The 23,638-nt window shown below is 38.8% G+C and overlaps 1 long non-coding RNA gene across 1 annotated transcript; it reads right to left on the bottom strand.

Annotated features, from left to right (window-relative positions):
- Positions 1-1,929: 1,929 nt before the first annotated feature.
- On the bottom strand, positions 1,930-23,627 carry LOC148189241 (uncharacterized). The gene is made up of 3 exons (XR_015777092.1): positions 19,400-23,627; positions 2,838-2,926; positions 1,930-2,497 (listed from the first exon to the last, which is right to left on the bottom strand). It is a non-coding gene; the product is annotated as an uncharacterized LOC148189241 (long non-coding RNA).
- Between the last annotated feature and the right edge of the window lie 11 nt (positions 23,628-23,638).

The following is a 23,638-nucleotide window of genomic DNA, read 5'->3' as shown; positions in this document are numbered from 1 at the left end:
TTTTATGGGATCATTATGTGGGCGTTTTAGTGTGAGATCCTATCTAGAAGTGATGCGATATGGGCTGATAATTTCTTAGTAGGCAGCTGTCCAACCTCACTTAGAGAGAAGCTGATGATCATAGTGCTTTGATAGCAGAGTGTTGACCCAAAACATAATCGCAGGCCTGCTCAGACAGCAGCACAGATGTGTGCTTTCAGAGGTCTGAAGAGAGATTTCATGATAAAAGCTGTTATATTGGGATTTTTGTAAACCTCAAATGCACAGGGCAACCCAGAATACCTATCTTTTCATTCTGGTTGTGAAACTTCACTTGCTCAGTGTCATGAACAAAGTCAAATTTGGGTTTAACGATTCCGTATACCTTGTGAATTACTATACCCCAAAACAGCATATTCACATGCCAGGGGGTCAAATACTGCTGCTTTACCACAGTTCTCAATGTGCGATTTCAACACCAAAAGCCTCATTCCCCCTGCAAAAAAAACCTGCTAACATCTGGCTTTTTAATTCAATGAGAATGCGTGCCATCGGCATTCACACCCGGGTCAAATGACTCTGCAGTAGACCCGGGTTTCAAACAACGCTAAAACACCAATCAAAATAAATCTGCACTGAGTCTGAAAGAGAGACTCAATACGTAAGAGACATATAAAGAGAAGAAGCCACTTCAAAGTTTTCAAAGACTTCTGCCCCTCCTGCTGTCTGCAGTTAAGCTGTTCGCCTGTCTGTCCATTGTGCAGACACACCAACAAAACAACGCCCCCACACAAAAAAACGGACAGAAAGGCAGACTCGTGTGGTACAGCGGCATGTTCACCGGCAGTGGGAATGCAGTCCATCGCCTATATTAAGCGGGTTTAACCATGTTTGAAAAACCTGCATTAAAAAATAAAATCAAAAATAATTTTGTTGGGAAATGGATAATAGTCATCCCTTAGCGTCGTTATGGGATGCACCTGGCTTTCGACTAACTGAAATGTAAACCCATCTTCGGCAGTAGTTGACAGTGAAGTAACTGACGTGGTATAAAGAGTGAGAAAGTCTGCATTTTGTGGATTGGACGGAGTTAAGGTGAATGGGTCAAACAAAACAGGAATTTGATCTAAGAGACCACAGTTAGTGTTACATGTAAAACCAAAAGTCATGTTTTAATGTAATGTTACATCACTGATGTCCTGTGTGAAAACAAAAGTTAATGTTTTACTGCAATGTTACGCAATTTATGTACAGTCCTCACACAATGACGTCACTCCCAGGATGTATTTACATCATGTTACGTAACAGCTAATGTTGCAAATCACAAGCACTTTTCTAAATCGATTATTGTTAAAAAAATAAAGATCAATTCATCATTATGTGAAAAAACATAAAAACTTTACTTATTTCAAACAGTACCAAATGCATATTTTCCTCAATGAAAGGTCACAGCAACATTTTGCATATACAGCACTGCATAGTCTTATCGATTGATTGATTCAATTTTACACGCTTGATAAAATTCTTAATGACCAAATTATTATCAGTTAATTGCTACTGTACATATTTAAACCCAAAACATGATCTTTTTTCTAAACCTCACCACAAAAGTTTCACTACACTAACCACTTATTCTTATGTGTTTCAATACGTCTATATTTGACGACTTGAGAATGAAAACAATTGCCTGCTTGAGCTTGGTTGTGAACTTTGTTTAATTTAATACCAAATTTTCCACTTTTCATGCAGTTTTAGCTTAACAGATTGGAAACATCTGACAAAAAATAGTGTTTTTCTTTCAACATTCATTACATGATCATTTGTAGCTTGACTGGTCTGCTTAAGAGAGAGTCTGTTACAGTTTAAAGCAATAAGCATGGCAAACAAACAATCAGGAGATTTGCAATATAAATCTATCTGCAATCAGGGCCACACCGTTTCTTTTCACAGTCAATTAATCTGCTGATTATTTTCTTGATTTACTGATTAATTATTTAGTCTATCAAACAGCGGAAAATAGTAGAAAATGGCCATCAGAAGCAAATGTGTGTTGTTTTTTCTTAAAGAAATATTAATTTTCTGTCAATTAAGTAATCAGTTAATGGACTAATCATCTTGGTTCTTCTTGAACTGCAGGATACTTCTGTAGATGGGCAAAATGAAGAATGTTTAAATGAGCTTGCTGTGTATTTACACTTCTCATCAGGCAAAGCGTTCTCTCATTAAACCATATATTTACATTCAAAATATGGAGCTGTGAAAGTGAATTTCACAGTTGTTATTTTCAACTAAACAACGGGTATTCCTGCTGAATAAAGCGTGTGCTCATGTCATTCAAAATAAATATTTCATCATTATATTCTTAATCACCAGTGAAGCCAGTAATGTTGGGAGTTATGTTGACTGTCACTAATGATGTTTGTCAGTGCTGATGAAGAGCGCGGCGGCGTGTTTATCCGGGAGGCTGAATGTCAGAGTGCAGCTTCACCTTGAGATGCCTCATGGTCTCACCTCTCCGCTGTAGCAGAGCAGCAGACATGCATTAGTCACCCATTCAGAGTTACTTTTTAGTTTGGTTAAAAGTCAGACGTCAGAAATTTCCATCCAGAGCAGATCTTTTATAGCGGGGGCTGTTTGTGGCTAACACGTGTCCTTGGCCCTGCCCCAGGTGTGAGGTTTCTGCTTTCCTCTCCAATAGGAACAGAAAAGCTTCAACGTGGGCTTGATGCATTTTTTTTTATTATTATGCTGCTGCTGCGGCTGCAGTCATACACTTGCATAACATTGTGAGGCCCACATTAGGACTAAAGCTCTTTGGTTTGGATGTCATCCCAACCTTTTCAAGTGAAAAAAAGTACCTGGCTCCTCTCCAGCCTTCTTCAGAAGAGCAGCGCTGAGATTCAACAAGGGCCACTGAGACGGGTTTGCTCCTCCTGCATCACATCCTCTGAAATAAGCACACCAAGATGGTACTTTAAGTGATGGCTGTACCATATACTTAGCCATAGAACACCTAGTCCTGCTCTGATGCATGAGGCTGAAATGAGGCAGCACATGTGTAATGGCTTTCAAATGTCAACAATATGCATTTACAGTAAAGCTGTACTGTATACGAGCATGCGCACTGAGTATATGAAGTCATTCAAGATCCTCTACGGAGCCAGAGAAAAGCCTGAGGGTGAGGTTAGATAAGGCGAGGGGGAGGACAGGTGTCAAAGTGTGGTTGCTACAGAAAGTACATGTGGAGGGAGCATTAAGGACCTGAGGGACTGAGGGTCTGACTCGCTGCTGCTTCTGCTGCTGCTGCTTCTGCTGCTGCTGCTGCTGTGTCCAGAGATCGCCCCTGTGCAGCTCTGTGCTTATTCTGGCATACACGTGACACTCTCTCTCTCTCTCTCACTCCCCTGCCCCCAACTTTGTCTCACACACACACCCTCTATCTCCATACAGAGCTGATCTGTTCCTGCCCCCTCACTGCCCTTTCTCACATTTTTACACTGCCTTTCCTAATACCTCCAGTGGTCATCTGGTCAGTCACCTCTGCCTTTTTTTTTTTTTTTTTAGCTCCCTATCTATTTCTGGTGTCATCCCGTCACGCCCACAAGTTCACACATGTGCAAACATCCGCATCATGATGACTTCATAGCCTCTGCTCATTTCATACATATTTGAAAATCCAGCATACACAGGAATGCATGATTCACAGCCTTTCTTGCTACAGGCATGTTAAGGGCACATTTTGTTCACTTTAACTTTAAAAAACGAAATGCCGTGAATGTGTGAATGTTCTGCTGTTAAATAAAGAAACCATGAAGGTGACGAAGAGAAAGAATATGACATGAGCAGGAGTGGGCCACATTTTTTTTTTTTTTACTCCTGTCAATACAGCATATGCTTTAGGAAGCAGTCACATACAAGAGAAGGAAAGGGCAGGGTGATTCAGAGAGCAATATCTGCTGCCACTGGCATTAATAGAATAATAAGAAGGCATTTTTATCTTTAGAATACCATCAGACCTGGAACCTAATATCATGGTTGTAAAGTTCTGGCTGGTGACCTGAGATATTAGGCATTTTAACTCTTTTATACCTGGGCAATTTGGATTGATTTTTGTTTTTGTTTTGTTTTTTCAAAACATGCGAAAAAGGCAAAAAGCAATTTCAGAAATTACCCTGAAATTAGCAAGAAATTAGTAAAAAGTACAAGAGAAATACCTTAAATTTAGCAGAAAAAAACAAACTTGTTTCTTAATTCTGTTTAATTATTTAAAATAAATAATAATAATAATTATGAATACTATTCTGTGGACATTTTTTCCCTGGCTTTTAAAAAATAATTTTCTGCTACTACTACCTACTAATTTCTTGCCATTTGCCAGAACAATTGTTGCCAAGTTACTGATTGCCATTTTCTCCATGTTTTCAAAAGAAATCAAACCAATGTGGTTCAGGGTCCAAAGGCTTTAATATATTTATGAAAGGCAGCACAAGAATTATATATAATATGTTTGTCCAGGTTTCAAAGAGTTAAGAGACCAGACTAAATGTGCACACCCACAAAACCTCAGTTGCATGTAGATCTTAAAAGATCAATAACACTGCAATACCAGGAGAACCAGCACACTAGAATCACACCTCCTTTTATTAGTGACATTTCAAACACCACAGGTCTTCCTTTAAACACAGTTAGACGTTTTTCACATGGACAGTTTGGCTTCTCACAGCAGCTAAACAAAGAGTGTGATTAATAACATTAATGGTGGCTTTGTTCCATTCAAGTGTCCCTGTAAGTCATGACAGTGAGCCAGTATGCACAACAGTAGGACTGTGTCTGGATTAATTACAGCCCTATAGTGCATTATTCACTGTCTGTTATTTTATTCGAGTCCCTTCAAAAATTCCCATAACAGAACAAGAAAAAAAAGAAGTAGTCCACGGAATGGAAATACTTCCTGCTAACAAGTCCCACAGTGCAACACGTGACATTTAGTAGAAGCCTAGAGTCAATCTTCAGTCAGTGATGACGCAAATTGATAATGATTTATAGGGATCCAAATCATATTAATTTACAACTCACTAAGAGTGTGTATTGCACTGAATATGAAGTAGTAAATGAAATAATTAGGCACAGCTCAGGATCCTGAAACAGGCACACCTTAATGGTCTGCAGCCATGATTGTTATTGCTTCATCAATGAGGCCACACCTGTGATTACACATGTCATGATGTTTCCTACTACCACATTAACAATGGCTCTATTAAGTGTCCTTGTAAGACATGGCAGTGTAACACCATGCAAAGCACCAGCACCCTGAAAAAGACACACCTTAATGAACTGTAGCCATGCTTAATAATGTTATAATCATGCCTGTACTTTTCCTGTTCTGATACGTCAAAGCGTCTGCTGATCTCTTGAATCTTTTTAGAATCGCGGGGAGGGAGATCTAAGGAGGACTAATTGCAACACATCGTTTCTTCTGTTTACTTTTTTAAAAACCTATAAAAACATCAATATGTCAACCTTCCATGACCCCATCTGCTTATCAAATAATAACAATTAATAGGACTTCTCTATGTATTCAAAGACACTATACATGAAATGCAAGAAGAAAAGAAATACAAAATAAAAAATACAAAACAGTGTAGGACGCTTACCTGAAACAGCAGAACAAATACAAAGAACAGAATATAGAGGATATGGAAGCAAAGATGGAACAACTAAACAGTGTTTACTTAAACATAAGAATGACCATAATCCTGTCATAATGGCTTTAATGCTAACGCAAATATTAGGGCAGATGTTCTATATTATACTGTTTTCAGCCTGCACCGAGCACATGCTTGTTGGACACCTTTTTTATTTATAAAGAAGGAAAAAAAGGTTTTAAAGGGACAGTTCCCACCACAATCAAAAACATGTTTGTCTTGCTTGTTTTCTTACCTGTAGTGACATTTATTAGTCAAGATTGTTTTAGTGTGAGTTGCCAAGTGTTGGCGATTCACACTAAAACTGGCTGTAGAAATGTCTGCCTTCTCTCCAGTATAATGGAACTAGATGGCACTCAGCCTGTAATGCTCAAAGCACCAAAAGCATACATTTGAAAAACTCAGCAGCAATGTCTCATTCCAGAAATCATGACCCAGTTACTCAAGATAACCCACAGACCTTGTTGTGAGCAGTTTCACGTAGGAACTATTTTCTTTCTACCAAAATTCACCTTCCAACCCAATCACTGCACGGAAAGAAGCGTGCATACTGCTAGTTAACCATAGTACCACTGAGCAGTGATACAGCTGGTGGAAAATACTATAGTTCCTACATGAAGCTGCTCACAACAAAGTCAGTAGATAATCTTGAGCAGCCAGGTCATGATTTCTGGAAAGAGACGATGCTGTTGAGTTTTTCAAATGCAAGGATAAGAATAAGTTATACACCCACTAATTTCTTGCAGTTTGTGAAACATTTTTACTAAGTTGCTCATTACCTTTTCCCTCATGTTTTTAAAAGAAACCAAACCAATTTGCTCATTATTCAAAGATTCAAAAAAATGTAAAAGGCTTCTGAAAGCAGCACAAGAAAAGTGATGTTGCTCTCGGTTTCAAATATACAAAAAAATGCAGTACATTGGCCATATTAATTTAAAAATTATTTGCAAATTCATCTGCCCTCCTTGTTCTGTTCTGACTGGCTTACAGTATAGTACATGTGCAAATGTGCCCTAAAAGCAGAACCAAAAGGAGAGACAGGATTACTTGTAAGCTTCAACTGAATTTTACTCCATATCAGATTCTGGCACAGAATATTGAGGCCCTGAACTTTGTACAGGAAACCACAAAGTAGAGACCTGTAGCATTTGGCTGAATCACATAAAACTCATTGGAGAGAATATTTTGAAGGTTGAGAGGCATTTAATTAGATAAAGATGGTGACCTCATTATGGGCTGCATAATGTCAAAGTGTTATCAGTCAGTAAAGGCTGGTGATTTTCCACTATAGCACATTACAAACCAAAAATGTTCCCTTATCCTCCTTTTTTTGTGGACAGCAGCCTGGCCTGTGAACTGGGTGTGTAAAGTGTGGAAAATTCCAGGTTTTCTGGAAAGGAGCAGTTGCGTGTGTTTACTCCTCCATCTCTCCAGAGACATTAACTAGGTCAAGCGCAAATGAATCTGCCAACAGCCTAAAGAGTAGTGGTGACAGAGGGGGAGGAGGGAGGGGGTGGAGCGGGGGGGATTCTGTGGACTTTGGGCACAAATCTCATAGTCAGGATGAAACTCAGTTACCTAATTTTAGCACAAGCCTCCCTCATGGCCCATTAACTTTCCAAGGAGGTCTGCATTCACGCAAGCACTGGTTGGAGCTCAGCTCAGCAGGATCCTGGTTAAACAGTTTAATGGTCACACAGCTAATTATGTACAGCCGCAAACGAAACCAGTCAAGGACACTCTACATTACAACGATTTATCCAGCACTAAATCTTCCTTTGCTGGACGCCCTGGGACGTTTGAATAATACGTTTCTCTGTCCCATAAAGCTCTAAATTTTCCTCATGTATGTTTTCATGCATGTGACTCTGGCTCTTGCTGCATGATTTCATACTGTGGATGGAGTACACCCAAGTTAAGCCCATCCTCTCTGTGGTATTTTCATTTTGTCAATAAAATGTGACCATGTAGCGAGACTGTGGGTTATTTTTCCAGATACAGCTTCTCCACTTCCTCTAAGATAAAATCTGTAGCTGTGATCAAGATTTTATTTCCCCTTTGAATAACAACACAACAAATGAGCAATTTCAAACACAAGAAGAAAAACTTGTGCTCAAACATATTAGGAGCATGTAAGCTTAGAGTTATGTAAGATACAATGGAAACTAACATACATTTTTTTTTATCTTTAAGCAAGGGAAGGCACCTTTCAGACACATGTGCATGGTGGTAAGGAGGTGTGAACTAAGGGGAAATAGCCTCAAAGCACAGCTAAGCACATTGAGTCTGACATCTGATCCTCAGGAGGACAGGTTACAGCCAAATATTTTAGGCTAATTTGCAGGTCCGCTGTTCCGCAAGGTCAATAGGTTCAGAGTGTCACAGATGGCTGAGCCTAAGGAGCTGGTATTTCTAAGCTAAGAGAAACAGAAAGCGGGGGGTGGGGTGGGGGGCGCTCTCTCAGCAGGTCAATGGGTTTTTGTGTGTGTTCGTGCAAAATGTCTGTGCAGAGTCACGTGCATTTGCGTGTTTGTATTGGCGTTCCAATTTTTAAAATTTTTTTTGAAAGTGGTCAATAACTGTGTTCTACTGAATGGAAATTTGTGTTCCCAACAGTATCTGAAGCAGAAATGACGTAATCTCATTTACAGATTTATGTCATAGTGAAGGTTTGACTCAGTTAGGCGTAAGGAGCTTTAACATCTTGAAGAAGGCTGCAAGAAGCCTGGCCAGAAAAAACAAACGATGCCGGGTATCTTAAGGACTTCTCTCCTGCACCTGATACGGAAACACTTGAGAGGTAAAGTGACTGAGCACCCGCTGGTGCTTAACACACACTGACCTCTCATTGTCCTTGGCCTCAGCAGAGCCTTTATGTTCTTCTGTTGTGTTATGAAAACATAAACTCTGGTCCGAGCTGCCAATGGAATGAGTGACATTTCCTCCCTCTGCTGTGACTCAACTTTTACTCCACGTTCATGTGAAATACTCACGCTGATTCAATGTAGTCATTTGTCAGTTTTAACCCTTTGAAACCTGGACTGACATCACCTTTCTTGTGCTGCAAACTGGCAAAAGGCAACAGGCAATTTCTAAATTGCAAGGCATTAGTTAACTTAGAATTTTTTTAAGCTGTGGGAAAAAGTCCATAGAACTAGACTTAGAATTATCATAATTAAATATTTAAAATCATTTTACTGAAATATTATAACTTTTAAGCACCGTTTTTTCAGGTCATTTCTTTTTTTCTGCTTACCCTGTCGTATGCTGTAAAGCCCTCTGAGGCAAACCATGTTTTGTGATAATGGGCTCTATAAATAAAATTGACTTGACTTGACTTATTTGGGTTTGTTTTTTTGTTATTTTTCTTGTACTTTGTAAAAAATTTCTTGCTAATTTATGGTTTATTACCTCTTAAGTTGCTTACTGAAATCTTGCTGTTTTCAAAAGAAATCAAGCTTTTTCCCCAGGTTTCCAAGGGTTAATTTACTAGATTAAATGTAAAGAGTAAATCCATGTAATGTGATTAAGATTATATGATGAATGAAGATCATTAGAAGATCAGTAAACACCTGTTTGAATCATCATATAGAATTTACAGTCTCCATATGAACTAAATCAGTATAACATTTACAGCAATTTACAACAATCACTTGTGAGTCGACAGCTGGCAGCTGTTTTGCAAAGGTGTGTGAAATCAGCAAACTTGTTTATTTTCCTTGTCATTTTCAGCCATAACTGTAACGTTTAAAGATATAGAGAACCCCAGGAATGAGTCTTAATGCCTGGAAATCAGTTAGCATTTCAGCACCTCCAGTTCTCTCGTTAAAAAATCAATGGCTTTTTTGAATGAGTTTTTGGTTAGAAACCTGAAATAAGTTGTTTACGCAACTTTAGAGACTTTCATGTTTTGTTTTACAATATAAAATACATCAGTAAATACACCACTCATTAAGCTTGACGCTTTTATGTCTTGAAAAACAAGTGGCTAAAGGAGACTTCAGAACGTCATCAAGCCAAACTGCGCTGAAAACAGCTTTACAGCCTCGTAGTGATGACTGTAATGTAGTTCATTTATAGACTAACAATAGCTTTTTACTTCTGGCGAATGCATTAAGGCCTCGAAAATCCTCAAAGTTGTGTTTAATTATGAAGATTGTCTTGCTGAACAAAACGTGTAAGTATCATAAACATCAGCCCAAAGAAGACTGCCTTGCTATGCATCAGCCTTTTTCTTGTCCTGGAGCAGCTGCCACAGAGTTGCTGCTCTGGGCCAAGCAATAGTCCAGCACAGAATGGTCTGCAAAATGACAAAATGACATTTTTACACCATTTTTGTATGGAGTAAACAAACATGATGTAATGTATTAATTAGTGAGCTTTAGAGCTGCTTCTGTTGCCTCTGGACAGAAACATACAGAGTCACTGTTTCCAGTATTAGTGCTAACCTAAGCTAAGCAGCGGGGGCTGTAGCCTTCATTGAATGAACTGCAGAAACATGAAAGTGGCTTCAGTCTTCTCATCTCTCTCACTCTTCCCTACCCCACAGCTTTTGTCCATTTTCTTACAATTTCAGGGATAAAGGCAAAATGCCCCCAAACTAATCCAAATAAAGAAAAGTCTGTCTGTATTTACATACAGTTCTAAGGACCCAGCTACTCTGCATCATTAAAGACTACAACATTCCCATTAGTGAAAGAGTAAATACACAGTGGCACGCCATTAATTATCTGTGGACTCGACTTACACACAAACTGTCAGCATGACTGACATTTGTTTATTGAACTTGGTGTCTTAAATTTACTCAGTGAGTAAGACTACACTCGAAAAAACTCATGAATGTTGACACTAAACGTCTGTACACTTTCAGTCAAACCACCAGGAAAGTTTAAGTGCCCTAAATTCAGTCATTTTTGAAGCATGTTGCCTCTTTTTCCACCATGTCATCATGAAATACAATAGGGTGCTACTGAATTTGGAGCAACAGTAAGTCATTCATTTCATAGAGCTTTGTAAAAAAAAAGGCTCCTAGTTATTCTTGCAGCACCTGACCTGACCTGACCTTTGGCTTCACCTTTTCAGTAGAATGTAACAAGACACATTGTGAAATGTGAGGCCTGAGCCTGACCTGCCGGGGAACATTCACACAGAGACAGCTAGAATGTCACAGCCGAGCCACAAATCATGCAGGAAATCATGAGAATGAGGTCAGAGGTCCCAAGGTTCACGGAAAGTAACTAAGTACTTTGCTTCAGTGCAACAAGAGGTACTTGTGCTTTACTTATTTTCATCTAATGCCACTTTTTACTTCTTCTCCACTGCATTTCAGACGGGAAAATTTCAATTTTTACTCCACGACATTTACCTGACAGCAATATCTTGTGAAGATTTTGCATGATTTTATTATTTTATTTATATTCTCTTTTGTCTGACTTTTTTAAATCATGTGTTTTCTTTGATCAACATCTGCTGCACTTTAGCCAACATCTGTTTTTTGATGTTCTCTACAAATGAATCTGACTTTTTTCTGATTTTTTGCATATTATTGTCATATAAAATGTGTGATGAACTTGAATATCATAAAACATTGTTCTCTGATAAAAAAAAATCTCCTGCTTATCAAGTCATTTTTTTAGTGTGGCATTGAGGAAATAAGTTGTTTTTTCCTACAAAAAGATTTTAAAAAATGCCAATGTAGTAGGAATATTTCAACTTGTTTCAAGAATTTTCTAAAATAAACTTTTTAAATTAGAATAAAGTAGTGTTGCAACCTGCTTTATTCTTTTACATTTTGCAAAACTGACAATTACTCTGAGAATATATTTACAAAAGGTTGATTTAAACTAAAATCAGTTTGATACAATCTTACTGCTCTGCAAAACAAAGTTCCACGACTCAATTACAGACAGTGATGGCTGTATAAAATTGAACTGTTTAGAATTTTAACTTCTTAAGACTTTATATTGTGGTTGATATGAGCTCTACCTCGAATAACAACAATAAAAATGTCTCTCTCATATTTATGCATTCCTGATAATAATCCAATAATACTACATAACACCACAAAGGTAGCCATTTGGCATGAGTATTATCACATTTGTTACTTAAAGTATCATTTTGACTTCTGTTTTTACATTCTTATATTATTACTTTTTCTAAGTAAAGGACCTGAATACTTCCTTCATCCCTAAAGCAACTAGAACAATGATAATGATGATAATAAGTGATGATGTGGCTGAGCAGGGCTGAACCAAAGCTTGTTAGACCAACAGAGTTTCCATCAGTTCACGTCCAGGTTTAGAGGTGTGGACATTAATCAGGTCAGGCAGGCAGGTTAATGTCACATTGAGACTCCAGTCACATTCTATAGTTTTGGTTAAGACGGTGCCACAACTACTTCTACTTTAAGACATCTTATTTAAAGGGATAGTTCAGATTTTTAGAAATGCGGTTGTATGAGGTTTTTATCCATACACACAGTATATTGATGGCGGTCGGCACACCCCAAGTTTGAGAAGCAGGCAGAAGCACCACCATGGAAGATAAGCGATGAACTGCTCCGGACCGGGACAGCAGCAAATTGTTAGAATATTTCCACTGCCTTACATTACTGTAAGACATCCCTTTCTGACGGGGAACTGAAGCCGTTATCTATGCTCTCTCTCCATTTGCCAATACAGTAATTTTACCTCGCAGAACACAGGAATTGCTGGTCTTCCACAGCCTAGATCAGTTTCTTTGGGTATTGCAAGCATGTCCGTCAAAAGTCCAGCCTGGGGGCCAGTTGTGGCCCTTGGACCAATTTTAAACGGACCTCAGCTTGACTTTGATGGTGTGTGGCCCGCCACTCAATATTGATGAATCAAACATAATCACTTTGCATTTTTCCCTTCACCTCACAATAGACAGACTTTAATATAGCTCACAGACGTTCATCAAACTAATGACAGTCATCGAACAAACTAAATGGTTACCTAACAGCAGACATTTCCTGTTTTGTACCAGACATGTCCACAGCAAAGACTTGTCCAGTGGACAGTGAGGACCACTGCTTTCAGGAGCGGTGGAAAGTTGACCATATTTTCACTGAAAAAAAAAAATAGTTGCATTTGTCTTGTTTGTGATTTTTTTTTAAAATGACCTATTTGACAGAGAAGCAGCTGAACCCCAGGCTGAACATTATATTATCTGGTCCACATTCAAAACAGTTTGAACACCCCTGGGACTGGAATATTGTGTGACTTTGGTAAATCCAAACTTATCTTTGTAAAACACATAAGTCACACAATAGCACAAACTAACTAATTGAAGCATCAATATCAGTTTAAGTTTATGCTATACTAAGTATTTAGTGCTTTACCTTTCTGTCAGACAGCCCATTCTGACCGGGAGGCCGTTAATAGCTTCAGTTCCCCATCTTTGACAAAAACAGTCATTTTAGCTTGCTGAACAAAGGAGCTGCTGGTCTACAGCTACTTCAATCAGTTAGTTAGTGATATGGTGTGATTTTGGTGGATCCAAACTTATCTTAATAAAACACAAAAGTCGCAAAATGGCACAAAATAACTAACTGATAGCAGCAGTAGACCAGCAACTCCCGTGTTCTGTGAGGTAAAATTTCTAATTTTGTTAAAGAAGTCTGGTAGCTTTGAAGAGGGTGATATAATAAAGGCAAAGAAAGTGAAATTATTCTAAATATAACATACACTTATACAGTTTTAGGTGGCTAAAATAGGATTTGCTGCTCCTGTCCACAGCGATTCTGTGCCTGCTTCTCCAAACAGGGGGTGCACCGACTGCCATCTACTGTGCACTATACACCGACTATGGATAAGTACTTCACACAACGGCACTACAATCTAAACTACTGCTTTAAGTCAAACAGTGTGTATGCATTTAGATTGTTTTTTCAGTCTGTCTTGTATTGAAGCAAGTGGAGGTAATTGCCCTTTGCCACAGAACAGTGAGCACACATGTTGAACGCTGACCTTTAATAGGACATATTATAAACAGTGAACTTGAGTGGCAAATTAGCCTGATGCTGCTGCATTCACTACGGTTAGAAACCCATTACTGCTCTCTGTGTTTCTAATGCTGTCCATCCATGTTCCCTCTGCAATCTGAGCGCCGACAACAAAAGAGTGAATGCATTATGAACTCAAGTTGAAAGCCTGTCATTATAAGAAGCGCGCTCATGTGCCCATGCTGTGACTCACGGGTGTGCTTCATTCAGCCTCCCACTCCTATCTGCACATGTCATCTGCTGCTCTGTCCTTCATCCATGCTAACGTCAGAGGAGGCTGGCTGTCCTCCTACATTCCCTGCAGAGTGCGACCAGTTGGAGAGGAAGCCTGATCCAAGTATGCAACCTCTCTGTAGCGGCTGTGATCGACAGCAGACACGGAGGGCCCTCGCACTGCCTGTCTAATTACCAGGCCACATGAGGGACGAGCAAAACAGCACACGGTGTACGATAGCGGCTCAGTGTGCTTCTTTGCTGCGTTTGATTCTGTCCTTGCCTGAAGCTCAGCCAGAGAGCATCATCACTGTCTTCACTGTCTCCCCCTTTAGTGCTCCTGTTACACCCTCACATGCGCTCTGGCCGGCGCTCTGCAGCCTTTGTGGATGCTCTGACAGACAGAAACAGAAATAGCTCCACAAATAGACCCATCCTCTGGCTCACAGGGGAGCAGTAGCCCCACTTCTGTGTGCTCTTGCCTCCTATTTCGCGTGTGCCTCGGGCCAAAACAAGTTAGCTAAGAACCACAGGGAAATCAAATTTGGAATTATTAGATCATACCGAAAAGTATCCAGGGAGAGAGAGAAATGTGTGCATAAATACATATTGTGATGAAAATAGGTTGATTTCTGGAGCTTTCTGCTGTCTGTCAATAACAAACTGGGCCAGTTTCATTTGACAAACAGAGAAAGTACACCTACTTTGCAACAAATTTCCAATAACCTGTGGGTCAGTTTCAATCTTAAGTATAATAAATTAAGAGAGAGGCTAGCTCTGAATGCAGACAACCATAAAATGAACGCAGCCATTTATCTCAAGATGCCATTAATGTGGCGATCAGATTACTTACAGCCTCCCTTTTTCAGTCACACAGGTTATGTGATCCTTTTTGGGTAACAGGAAGGAAGCAGCACGAAAATAATGCGTGACAAGCAAAACGTGAAAGAAAACTAAATCTGCGTTGTTTTTTTAATCCTCATTTCATTTTTTCACCAGCAAATGATTCAAATTTAACTACAGGACAGAGTGTACATTCAGCGATGCTCACAATCTTGATATGGTTTCACAGCGTGGGAAAGGAAGAGGTGAGAGACTGTTAACGACTGAGTCAAACCTCCGTCTGTGATGCAGCTCATGTGCCTTTGTTTCTTGTCTTTTTTTTGGCTGTCATGTTGTGACAGACATAAACACTATCTCTTCTCTGGACATGAGTGTCCTTGAGCCAGCCCTCCGCATCCCCTCCTGCAAGGATGCTTCTCTGCATCATCTCTCTTTACTGCATCTACTTGTCTGCTGCATGACCCATCTTATTTCAGCACCTTGCACAATATCAGTAGAAAAAATCTCAACTCTCAGGTTGTGAAACCAGCCCTAAAAGCCTTGAACGTGCTGTGCTGCGATAATAAAGTGATTTAACTTTTTCTTATTGCTACTCTCAAAATAGAAATATGACCCTGTGTGTGCATGTTGGATTTGAATTGTGTCTACGTGTAGCTTAGAAAGACCATAGCTCTCTCAATAATTCACAACTAAAGCCTCAAGCAAAAAGCATATGAGTTACTCCGGCAGGAAATATGAAGAATAAAGTATCCCAGGACAAGAGAAGGGATCCAAAGCTCTGCTACATTATCAAAATGATTTGTCCATCTGCAGACTGACCCCCGAGGACACACTCACACCTGCCAAGAAAGCACATACAAGCGCTGAACTCTGACAGGTAGTTCTGAACAGACGTCTCAGGTTCAGAGACGTTTACATTTGTCACTTCATGCGTCTGTTATCCAGATTAGATTTATCTACATTCTATGTTCATGTGGGCACGTTCAAATGTCTTTCAGATAGAAATCCAGTGATATCTACACTGTGATATTCTGTAAAAAAAAAAAAAAAAAGTTGTAAAATTGGAGTCGGTTGGAGGATGTATTTAGATATTTACTAGGGCTGCACCTAACGATTATTTCTTTATCGATTATTTTTCGATTAATCGATTAATCTATCGATTATTTTTTTAATTGATCTAACTATTATTTTTTTTAATTATTCAATTAATATAACAACAAATTTACCGAAAATAACATTTTAAAACGCTGCAGGGCATTATTCCCCAACAAAAAATAGACCAGTCTTAACTGGTAATCTGTGTTTTACAGTCTGATATAAAGTCTCTCCAAAATAAAATGAATGCAAGAGCTTGTTCCATTCAAGTAAAAGGAATGTAGTGCAATCTACATTTAGCAGTCCAACAGCAGAATAAATCAAACAATGTAAAACACAAGTCACTTTTAGGAGGAGTAACAATACAGTTACTGTTTGTTACAGTAAAAAACCTCAAATCTAGCAGTCCAACAAAACATCTTACAGTAAAATTAGTGCAATTTGAATGACACTCTTTTTCTCTGACAGAAAAAATTATAACTAGTACATTCTTTCTGCATCAAAATAGTCCAGCCTTAACCGAGCCTTTAGGCATATTGCTGCTTGCTGATATGAGTGCTGTATTTTCATATTCAAAAGCACATATTCAACTCATTTATGAAGTTATACAAGCTCCTGCACAGCTGACAACCCCCTCCTGTAAATGTTTCAAAATAAAATGCATTGCATCAGCAGTTAATGGCATTCTGCCTAGAGACATAGTCAAATAGCTTTTGTTTTGAAAGGGAAGCAAGGAATTTGAGGTAAAACATATATGTTTGTATTTGCTCATCTCTGTGACAGAGAGAGACTTTAAACTGCAGTATAAAGTGGTATAGAGTCAACAAACGCGAGCGTCACACGTAAAAAAAACATGGCGAGCCACCGTTTCTCTAGATGTGCTGCAGCTGAGGCGCAGCTCAGACGCACCTGACAAGCGGTGCTCGGGTGAGCAGTGTGCACGCTCTAACTTGATAACATGAGCAACATGCTCGGCGCTGCTCACGCTTTCATGAGGCGCTGCTCACGCTTTCATGAGGCGTGCTGCGGTGCTACGCGTCGACGCACATTATGTGAATCGGCTTATATACGTAATTGATGTTGCCGACTACGTTGACGCATCACACCAAGCCCTAATATTTACTCAAGTTAAAGTATTATTAACACTATATGAAAATACTTAATTACAAGTCAAGGTAATGTGACTTGTAATTAAGGCAAACTGTTTTTGAATTCCTCGAGGAGGAGGTCACACAGTTCACTGAAATTTTTGACATTTTTAGGGAGATACCAATGCTCAAACAGAGCCTCCTTCTCACGTCCAGACTTTGTAACACGGTAATAATAATAATGATAATAATGTAATAATACTGTTACAATACTTTTTTTTGAAGTAGCTGTACTTCACTTTAGTTTTTATATTTCTGTCAACTTTTACTTTACATTTCCTAAAAAAAATATGCACTTTTACTACACTACATTCCCCCAAAGTATTTCAGTCACTTACTAAAAAATACAGAAAGAGGGTAGGAGGGGACAGATTGACCAAAGAAGGAATGGGAAAGGGGGGGAAAGGGATTTACTTCTTTAAATCCTTTAAGTTTAAAAAAAAAACTATTACGACATTAAGTTCCGCATTGTTTACAGCAGCATGGTTACTGATCTAATATGACGGCGAGGCTCTGTAGTCAAAGCGTTGGAAATCAGCAGAGCGTCTCTCTGAGTTTGGCCCTGGACGAGAGCTCGGTCAAAGACTCACAAACAAAGTACTCCAAAAACCATAAAACACAAACACCTCCCTCGTATACTTCCTCCCTCCTGCTGAAGCCTTGACACCCCCTCCTCCCTGCAATGGGTGAGTAATCAGTGGTTAGATACTGGAAATGCCTCCCATGGCTGACCTTATAAGGCTGTCAGGAAACTGCTGATTTCAGGTTTCAGGGCTCAAATGGCTACCCTCTTCCTTTTTTACCTCCATTGCCTCAGTCCTCCTCCCCCTATTACTGCCAGCATCCTGTCTCTATCAGCTCATATTTCACACAGGGGAGAGGCCTGCACTTCTGGCTCCACAAAGGCCTTCTCGCAGCATGGATCCCAGAGATAACACGCTGGATGCTTTGCCTGCTGTCATCCTGAGCATCTATATATTATATGAGGAATCTGTGCTGTTTATAATGGTAGGATGCAGACTATATAACATGAACTTTCTGTTGACATTTTATTAGAGGATACACAACTTTTCAATCCAGCCAATTAAAAAAAGGGTTACATCAATTAAAGTTGCGCAAGTTGATATATGCTTCTAATAACCAGCTAAACAGTGCAGCGACTTAATTATCCTAAAAGATGGCTTTAAGGCTGTTGTTTAGATTATTTAGAAAAGGTCTGATCTGCTTTTCATTTTCCATCAGGTTCTAGTTTTGTTTATTTCTACTATATCCACTCCAGATGCTGCTCCAAAACGTTTAAAATAAGGTGATAAAATCTGATATACACACAGGCCTCCACCTACAAACTGCCACTTAAACTGTGCTGACCATGAGACATTTAAATGAACATAAAGGGACAGAAAAAGACCACAGAAGAGATGGAAAAGAACTGAAAAGAGACACAAAATAACTACAAAATGTGCAACAACCACAAGACACAAAATGACCAGAAAAAGACAAAAAAAATAACTCAGAGACACAAAATTACCTCCATTAGAACCACAATATCATCAGAGACTACATAATAATAATAATAACTACATAAACAATAACACAACCAGAATGAGACACCACAGACCGATACAAAACAGTAACAACAACAAAAAGGATACCTCAAAGAGACACAAAGTTGCCCCAATAAGACAAAATAACTGCATTCATGGGCTAAATAGCCATAAGAAGACATACAATAACAACAAAGAGTAACACAACTGCCTCAAAGAGACACAAAATAACTTCATAAATAGGCAAAACATCCACACAGAGACACAAAATGACTACAAAGCCACACAAAACATCCAGAAAAGAAGAAAAAAATACCCGTGATGCAAAATAACCTCAATAAGACACACAATTATGTCATGACGAACGAAAGAACCACAAAGTCTGTGTGTTTTCTTTCAGTGTAGGAAAGGTGCTAGGACCTTTGCATATGTGTGCCAGGGGACATTTGGAGGACATTTTGTCTAATAACCCACCCATAGATATTCAGCATGACTTGTGTATACACAGGTATGTCAGGCTGCACTGGGAATTTCCTGTTTTTAAAAAGCAGGTGTTTTTAAGTGTGGTTTTTGAACGCTTTCATAAGTGAGTCATTGAGAGGAAGCAGCAGAATGTTAGCAGAGCTAATTATTTTTGCTCACTGCTCCATTCTAAACTACGGCGGCCGCATCTGAATAAATTCATAAATGTAGGCTACTTATCAAAGTGTGTTTAGGCCTAAAGTTGTAACAAGTGGGGGAATAAAACTGCATATGTGGAGAAAGTTGTATAAACCCTTTCATTTTGGGTCTAAATGCGACGACATGAAAACAAAAACGCTGTGTGGAGATAGAAAGAAGTTAGCTTACCAGACTTCAGTTCATCTCTGCTTGAGGCTAGCAGCTCGAGGCTAACGACATTAACCGCTGCTAGCGTAACACACCTCGGCACAACAGCATGGATGTGTCGGCGGTCGAGTTGCGTTGTGGGAAATTTAAAAAATGACGCCCTACTATCACTTGCCAGAAACACGTTTTAGAAGTAGAAATGAATAAATTATTAAAATATAGGTTAACTTTTTGTTTCTTGTTTGATCCACTTGAAAATGTAATAGGCATTAGTCTTGCAAACTAATTGCAAAATCATTAACATCACAGGCTCTTGTCTCTCCACATGAAGCCACTTGTGGAGAGCAGAGCGGCTCATTAAAATGATTAGAGACTTTCCCTCGGCTGAAGTTTTGTAATGAAATTTGTTATTCTAATGGTGCAAGGGTAACAAATTTAATCAATCCCTTAGAATTAGCTTTTTACTCAATTTTCTGTCAGGAGAAGCTCATTTAAATCTCGCTGCTCCTTTAGGTCAGATGTGTCCTGCCACGTGCCAGAGAGGGCCCTGGGATCCGCAGAGCTCCCTCTCCAGTCCTGAGGACTTGCATTTGGTCAGAAGCTAAATATTAAGTACTGTAATATCATGTATTTCTTTTAGGGGCTTCTAGCCAACTTTATCTGAGCTCCTAAGTTTTATTTTACTATATACTTTTTACTACTGCTTCACTACAATTAACACACAACTGTTGTACTTTTTACTCCACTATATTTATTTGCAAATTTAGATTTTTAAAGATAATACTGTGATAATACTACTGAAAAGCCACAAAAGTGGCCTTTTCAGTTATAAAAAAAAAAATTTCTTTCTTTTTCTTTTTTAGTAAAAATGTTTGTGTTAGTAACACATACAAATTGTATTATAATTTAAATAAATACATTGGTTTATGTATATTGGCTACTGTACAGTAGAGGACTATGCAACAGTTACATCATTTCTGTGGCAGAATACAGGTATAGTTTGTTATTTACTGAGGGTATTGTGTTGTAAGGTGGATGATGATGATAAATCTCTGTAAATTTGATCAGAATATGTTTTTGAGCATGTCATAATGTGTTTGAGAACATGTGAAAGGTCATGTGAGGAGGAATAGGACATCAAAATCAGTAGTGGACTGTGCTTGATATAGTTTCACCTGTCATGTTCTCTGCCTCATTTGAGTACATTGGGTCTTCACTCAACGGTTGAACTGGAACACAAGTTAAAACAGGAATACACTGTAGACTAAGTGGTCAAGGAACTTAAGCATGAATGGATTAGCAACTACACAGGCTTAGCAGGTCCAGGTCCAGGAGCCAAAAGTGTCAGGGCCCCCGCTGGCCTTCACCTGCAAGATGACAGGTAAAAATAAGATTAACAGGTACCGACCATGAGGGCACTCAAAAGAACACAAAGACACACAAAAAGATTTCAAATGGATGCAAAGGAACTGCAGAGAAACACAAAATAACTACACAAAGACTGCAAAAAGAGAAAAATAACAAAAAACCCACACAAAATTGCCTCAAGTAGACACAAAAAAGACATAATATGACCTCAAACAGACACAAAATGGCTGCAAAGAGACACACGACAACCACAAAAAGATTCATATTGATTACATATAGTGGCAAAACAACAACAAAAAGTCGCAAAACAACAACAAAAAGTCGCAAAACCACAATAAAGTCTGTCTTATTCCACTGTAGGTGAGGTGGTGGGGCCCTTTGCATATCTCTGCCCAGGCGCCCATTATCTCATAATCTGCTCTTGATCTTGAGCATTTTATAACAGCCACTAATATAACACACAACAGTGGCCGAGGCCTTTCTGAAAACGTAAAGTTTAGATACATACAAATACATTTTAAGTATACATACATTTCTGATGATGCTTTTGCATGGTTCTTACTTGTAATTGGAGTATTTTTAATTTATTTTTTTTTGTTCCTTTGAAATACCTGAATATTTCTTCCACCACTGATGAGGTACCTCTTTTTGAGACTTGAACCTGTTAGGTCGCTTATTTAGCCTAAGTTTTACATAGAAAGCACATCAGCAAACAAGTGGATGCAAAATTTGAACATCTCTCTGTGGTGGAGTTATATAATAGAGGACTAAAAGGGGAAAACCAGCAATGTGGCATCCTACAAACACTCCTCAGGCAATCCAAACAAATCTGTCTTTTTTTTTAAACTCTTATGAAGCGGGTCATAAAGATAAAATGTTTCATCTGGCTTCAACCAGAAATCTGTTGGCTGAATATTCCACTTAAGCACTTTTTAAAACATGAGCCATCTAGCAGACTGTTCTCATAAAGGACGGATATAATTGCAAAGTGTGGTCTGTTTGAAGACATAGTTAGGCCCCCCCGACCCCGGTCTGTTTCACCTCAGGCAGGGTTGCTTAAAAAAAACATGTCAAGCCCGTTTGCAGTCCACGGTGGAGACAGACGCATGTGGGTGTCCGTATTTGATCTTAGAGGATTCATATTACACAAGTTTTCTCATGAAGTATCCTGGCTGAGAATAGTAAAATAAAACTGAGCGACATGAGATGCAATTTATCTGAATGTGCAAAAAGACACTGGGAAAAAAAACCAAAAAACATTTGCATGTCATGAAATGTTTGAGATCTCAATAGCAGATACAGTGTACAACAATTTAATCCCACACAGAGAGATCGGTTGTTTAGCTTAGAGTGAGATTTCCCCTCACAGGATAATAGGATGATATTCGACATAGTAGCCACTCTTTTCAGACACAAACTGCCCTTTTGTTTATGACTTTCTCCTCGATTCCATTAGAGCGAAGGCCGGACTTTAGATACGTTATTCACAATTCAGATAAACCGAGGAAGCCACACAAATGAGGAGTCATACAGTGTGACTTATTGGCTGCAGCTGCCTTGGTCTGAACAGCTTGCACAGCAAAAGGCAGTGCTTTTGAGGACATGCATCTGGGAAACAGGTCTTTTAAGATTGTCATGAACAAAAAAACTAGTGGAATCAAGCAGAGGAGTCACACTTTGATAACAGTGTTGTTACATGCCTGGAGTTGAGTCCTGTTATTGCAGCCGGATGTGCCTCAGGAGGAGGTTCCCAACCTGGAATATATAAATCTTACCGCTGTATCCTGGCGATCGCTTTGCTATTAAGGTGTATTCTTCACAGTTAAAAAATATAGCAGTTATTGTCAGGCCTCTAAACAGTGATCCTCTGTCTCTCTGTGCAACAGCAGTTATATTTATCTAGTTGTTTTTAAGACTTTCTTTGTATATTCTGCACATGCTATACTATCCTTTCCAACCTTTAGGGGCCTCCATTTGTCACCATTGTGTGTTGCATTAAAGGGATATCATGTGTCTGCAGATCATGAGGAGAAAACCACATACATGTTCTGCTTCTAACTTAAATGTGCTCTCACTGATATCAACTCAAAATGCAAATTTTCAGTTTCAACAAAAAGATGGAATTACTCTTACTACTCCTCATGCTCGTCTAATGACTTAAAAGCCAAATATATATATATATATATATATATATATATATATATATATATATATATTTTTTTTTTTTTTTTTTAAATAATCTTGTTGCTGAAACCGCTCTGACCACATTTCTCAGCTCATTCTGTCTCATGTTACCAAGAACCCAACCTGTTGACGGGGTCGGGAGGGCTGGCAAAGAGAATTTTGTTTTTATTACGTATCACAAATGAGATCAATAGGACACATTTTACTCATGGGCTAAAAATGACACAAAGGGCCCCTGGGCACAGACATGCAAAAGGCCCCACCACCTCTCCAACAGAAGAGTGAGACACATAAACTTGGTTTTGCCTCTTTTAGTTGATGTTGCTTGACATCTCTTTGTAGTCGTATTGTGTCAGTTTGAGGGCATTGTGTGTATTTTTGATTGTTTAGTTTGTCTTTCAGGTCATTTTTGTGTTTCTTTGTCATTTCCGTGTCAAGCAGAGGAGTTTGTGGTTGTTTATGGTCTCTTTATGGTAAATTTATGTATTTTTGGGTCATTATGTGTCACCTTGTGGTCATTTTGTGTATTTTTCATGGTTGTTTTCTGTCTCTTTGTGGTTAATTTGTGTCTCTTTGTTGTCATTTTGTGTCTCTTTGAGGTCATTTTGTGTGACATTGCTGAGAAAACGGCCTGTTCTTTAAAAAAAAACCACAAAACAATCATAAGTGCTATAATTCTACAATGATCGATCAATACACACCTCAGTG

Source organism: Plectropomus leopardus, chromosome 7 (genome assembly GCF_026936395.1).
Source record: "Plectropomus leopardus strain MGB_pleo_1.0 chromosome 7, ASM2693639v1, whole genome shotgun sequence".
Classification (NCBI taxonomy): Eukaryota; Metazoa; Chordata; class Actinopteri; order Perciformes; family Serranidae; genus Plectropomus; species Plectropomus leopardus.
The sequence above is the reverse complement of the archived record's forward strand: the minus strand, read 5'-3'. Positions and strand labels throughout refer to the sequence as shown.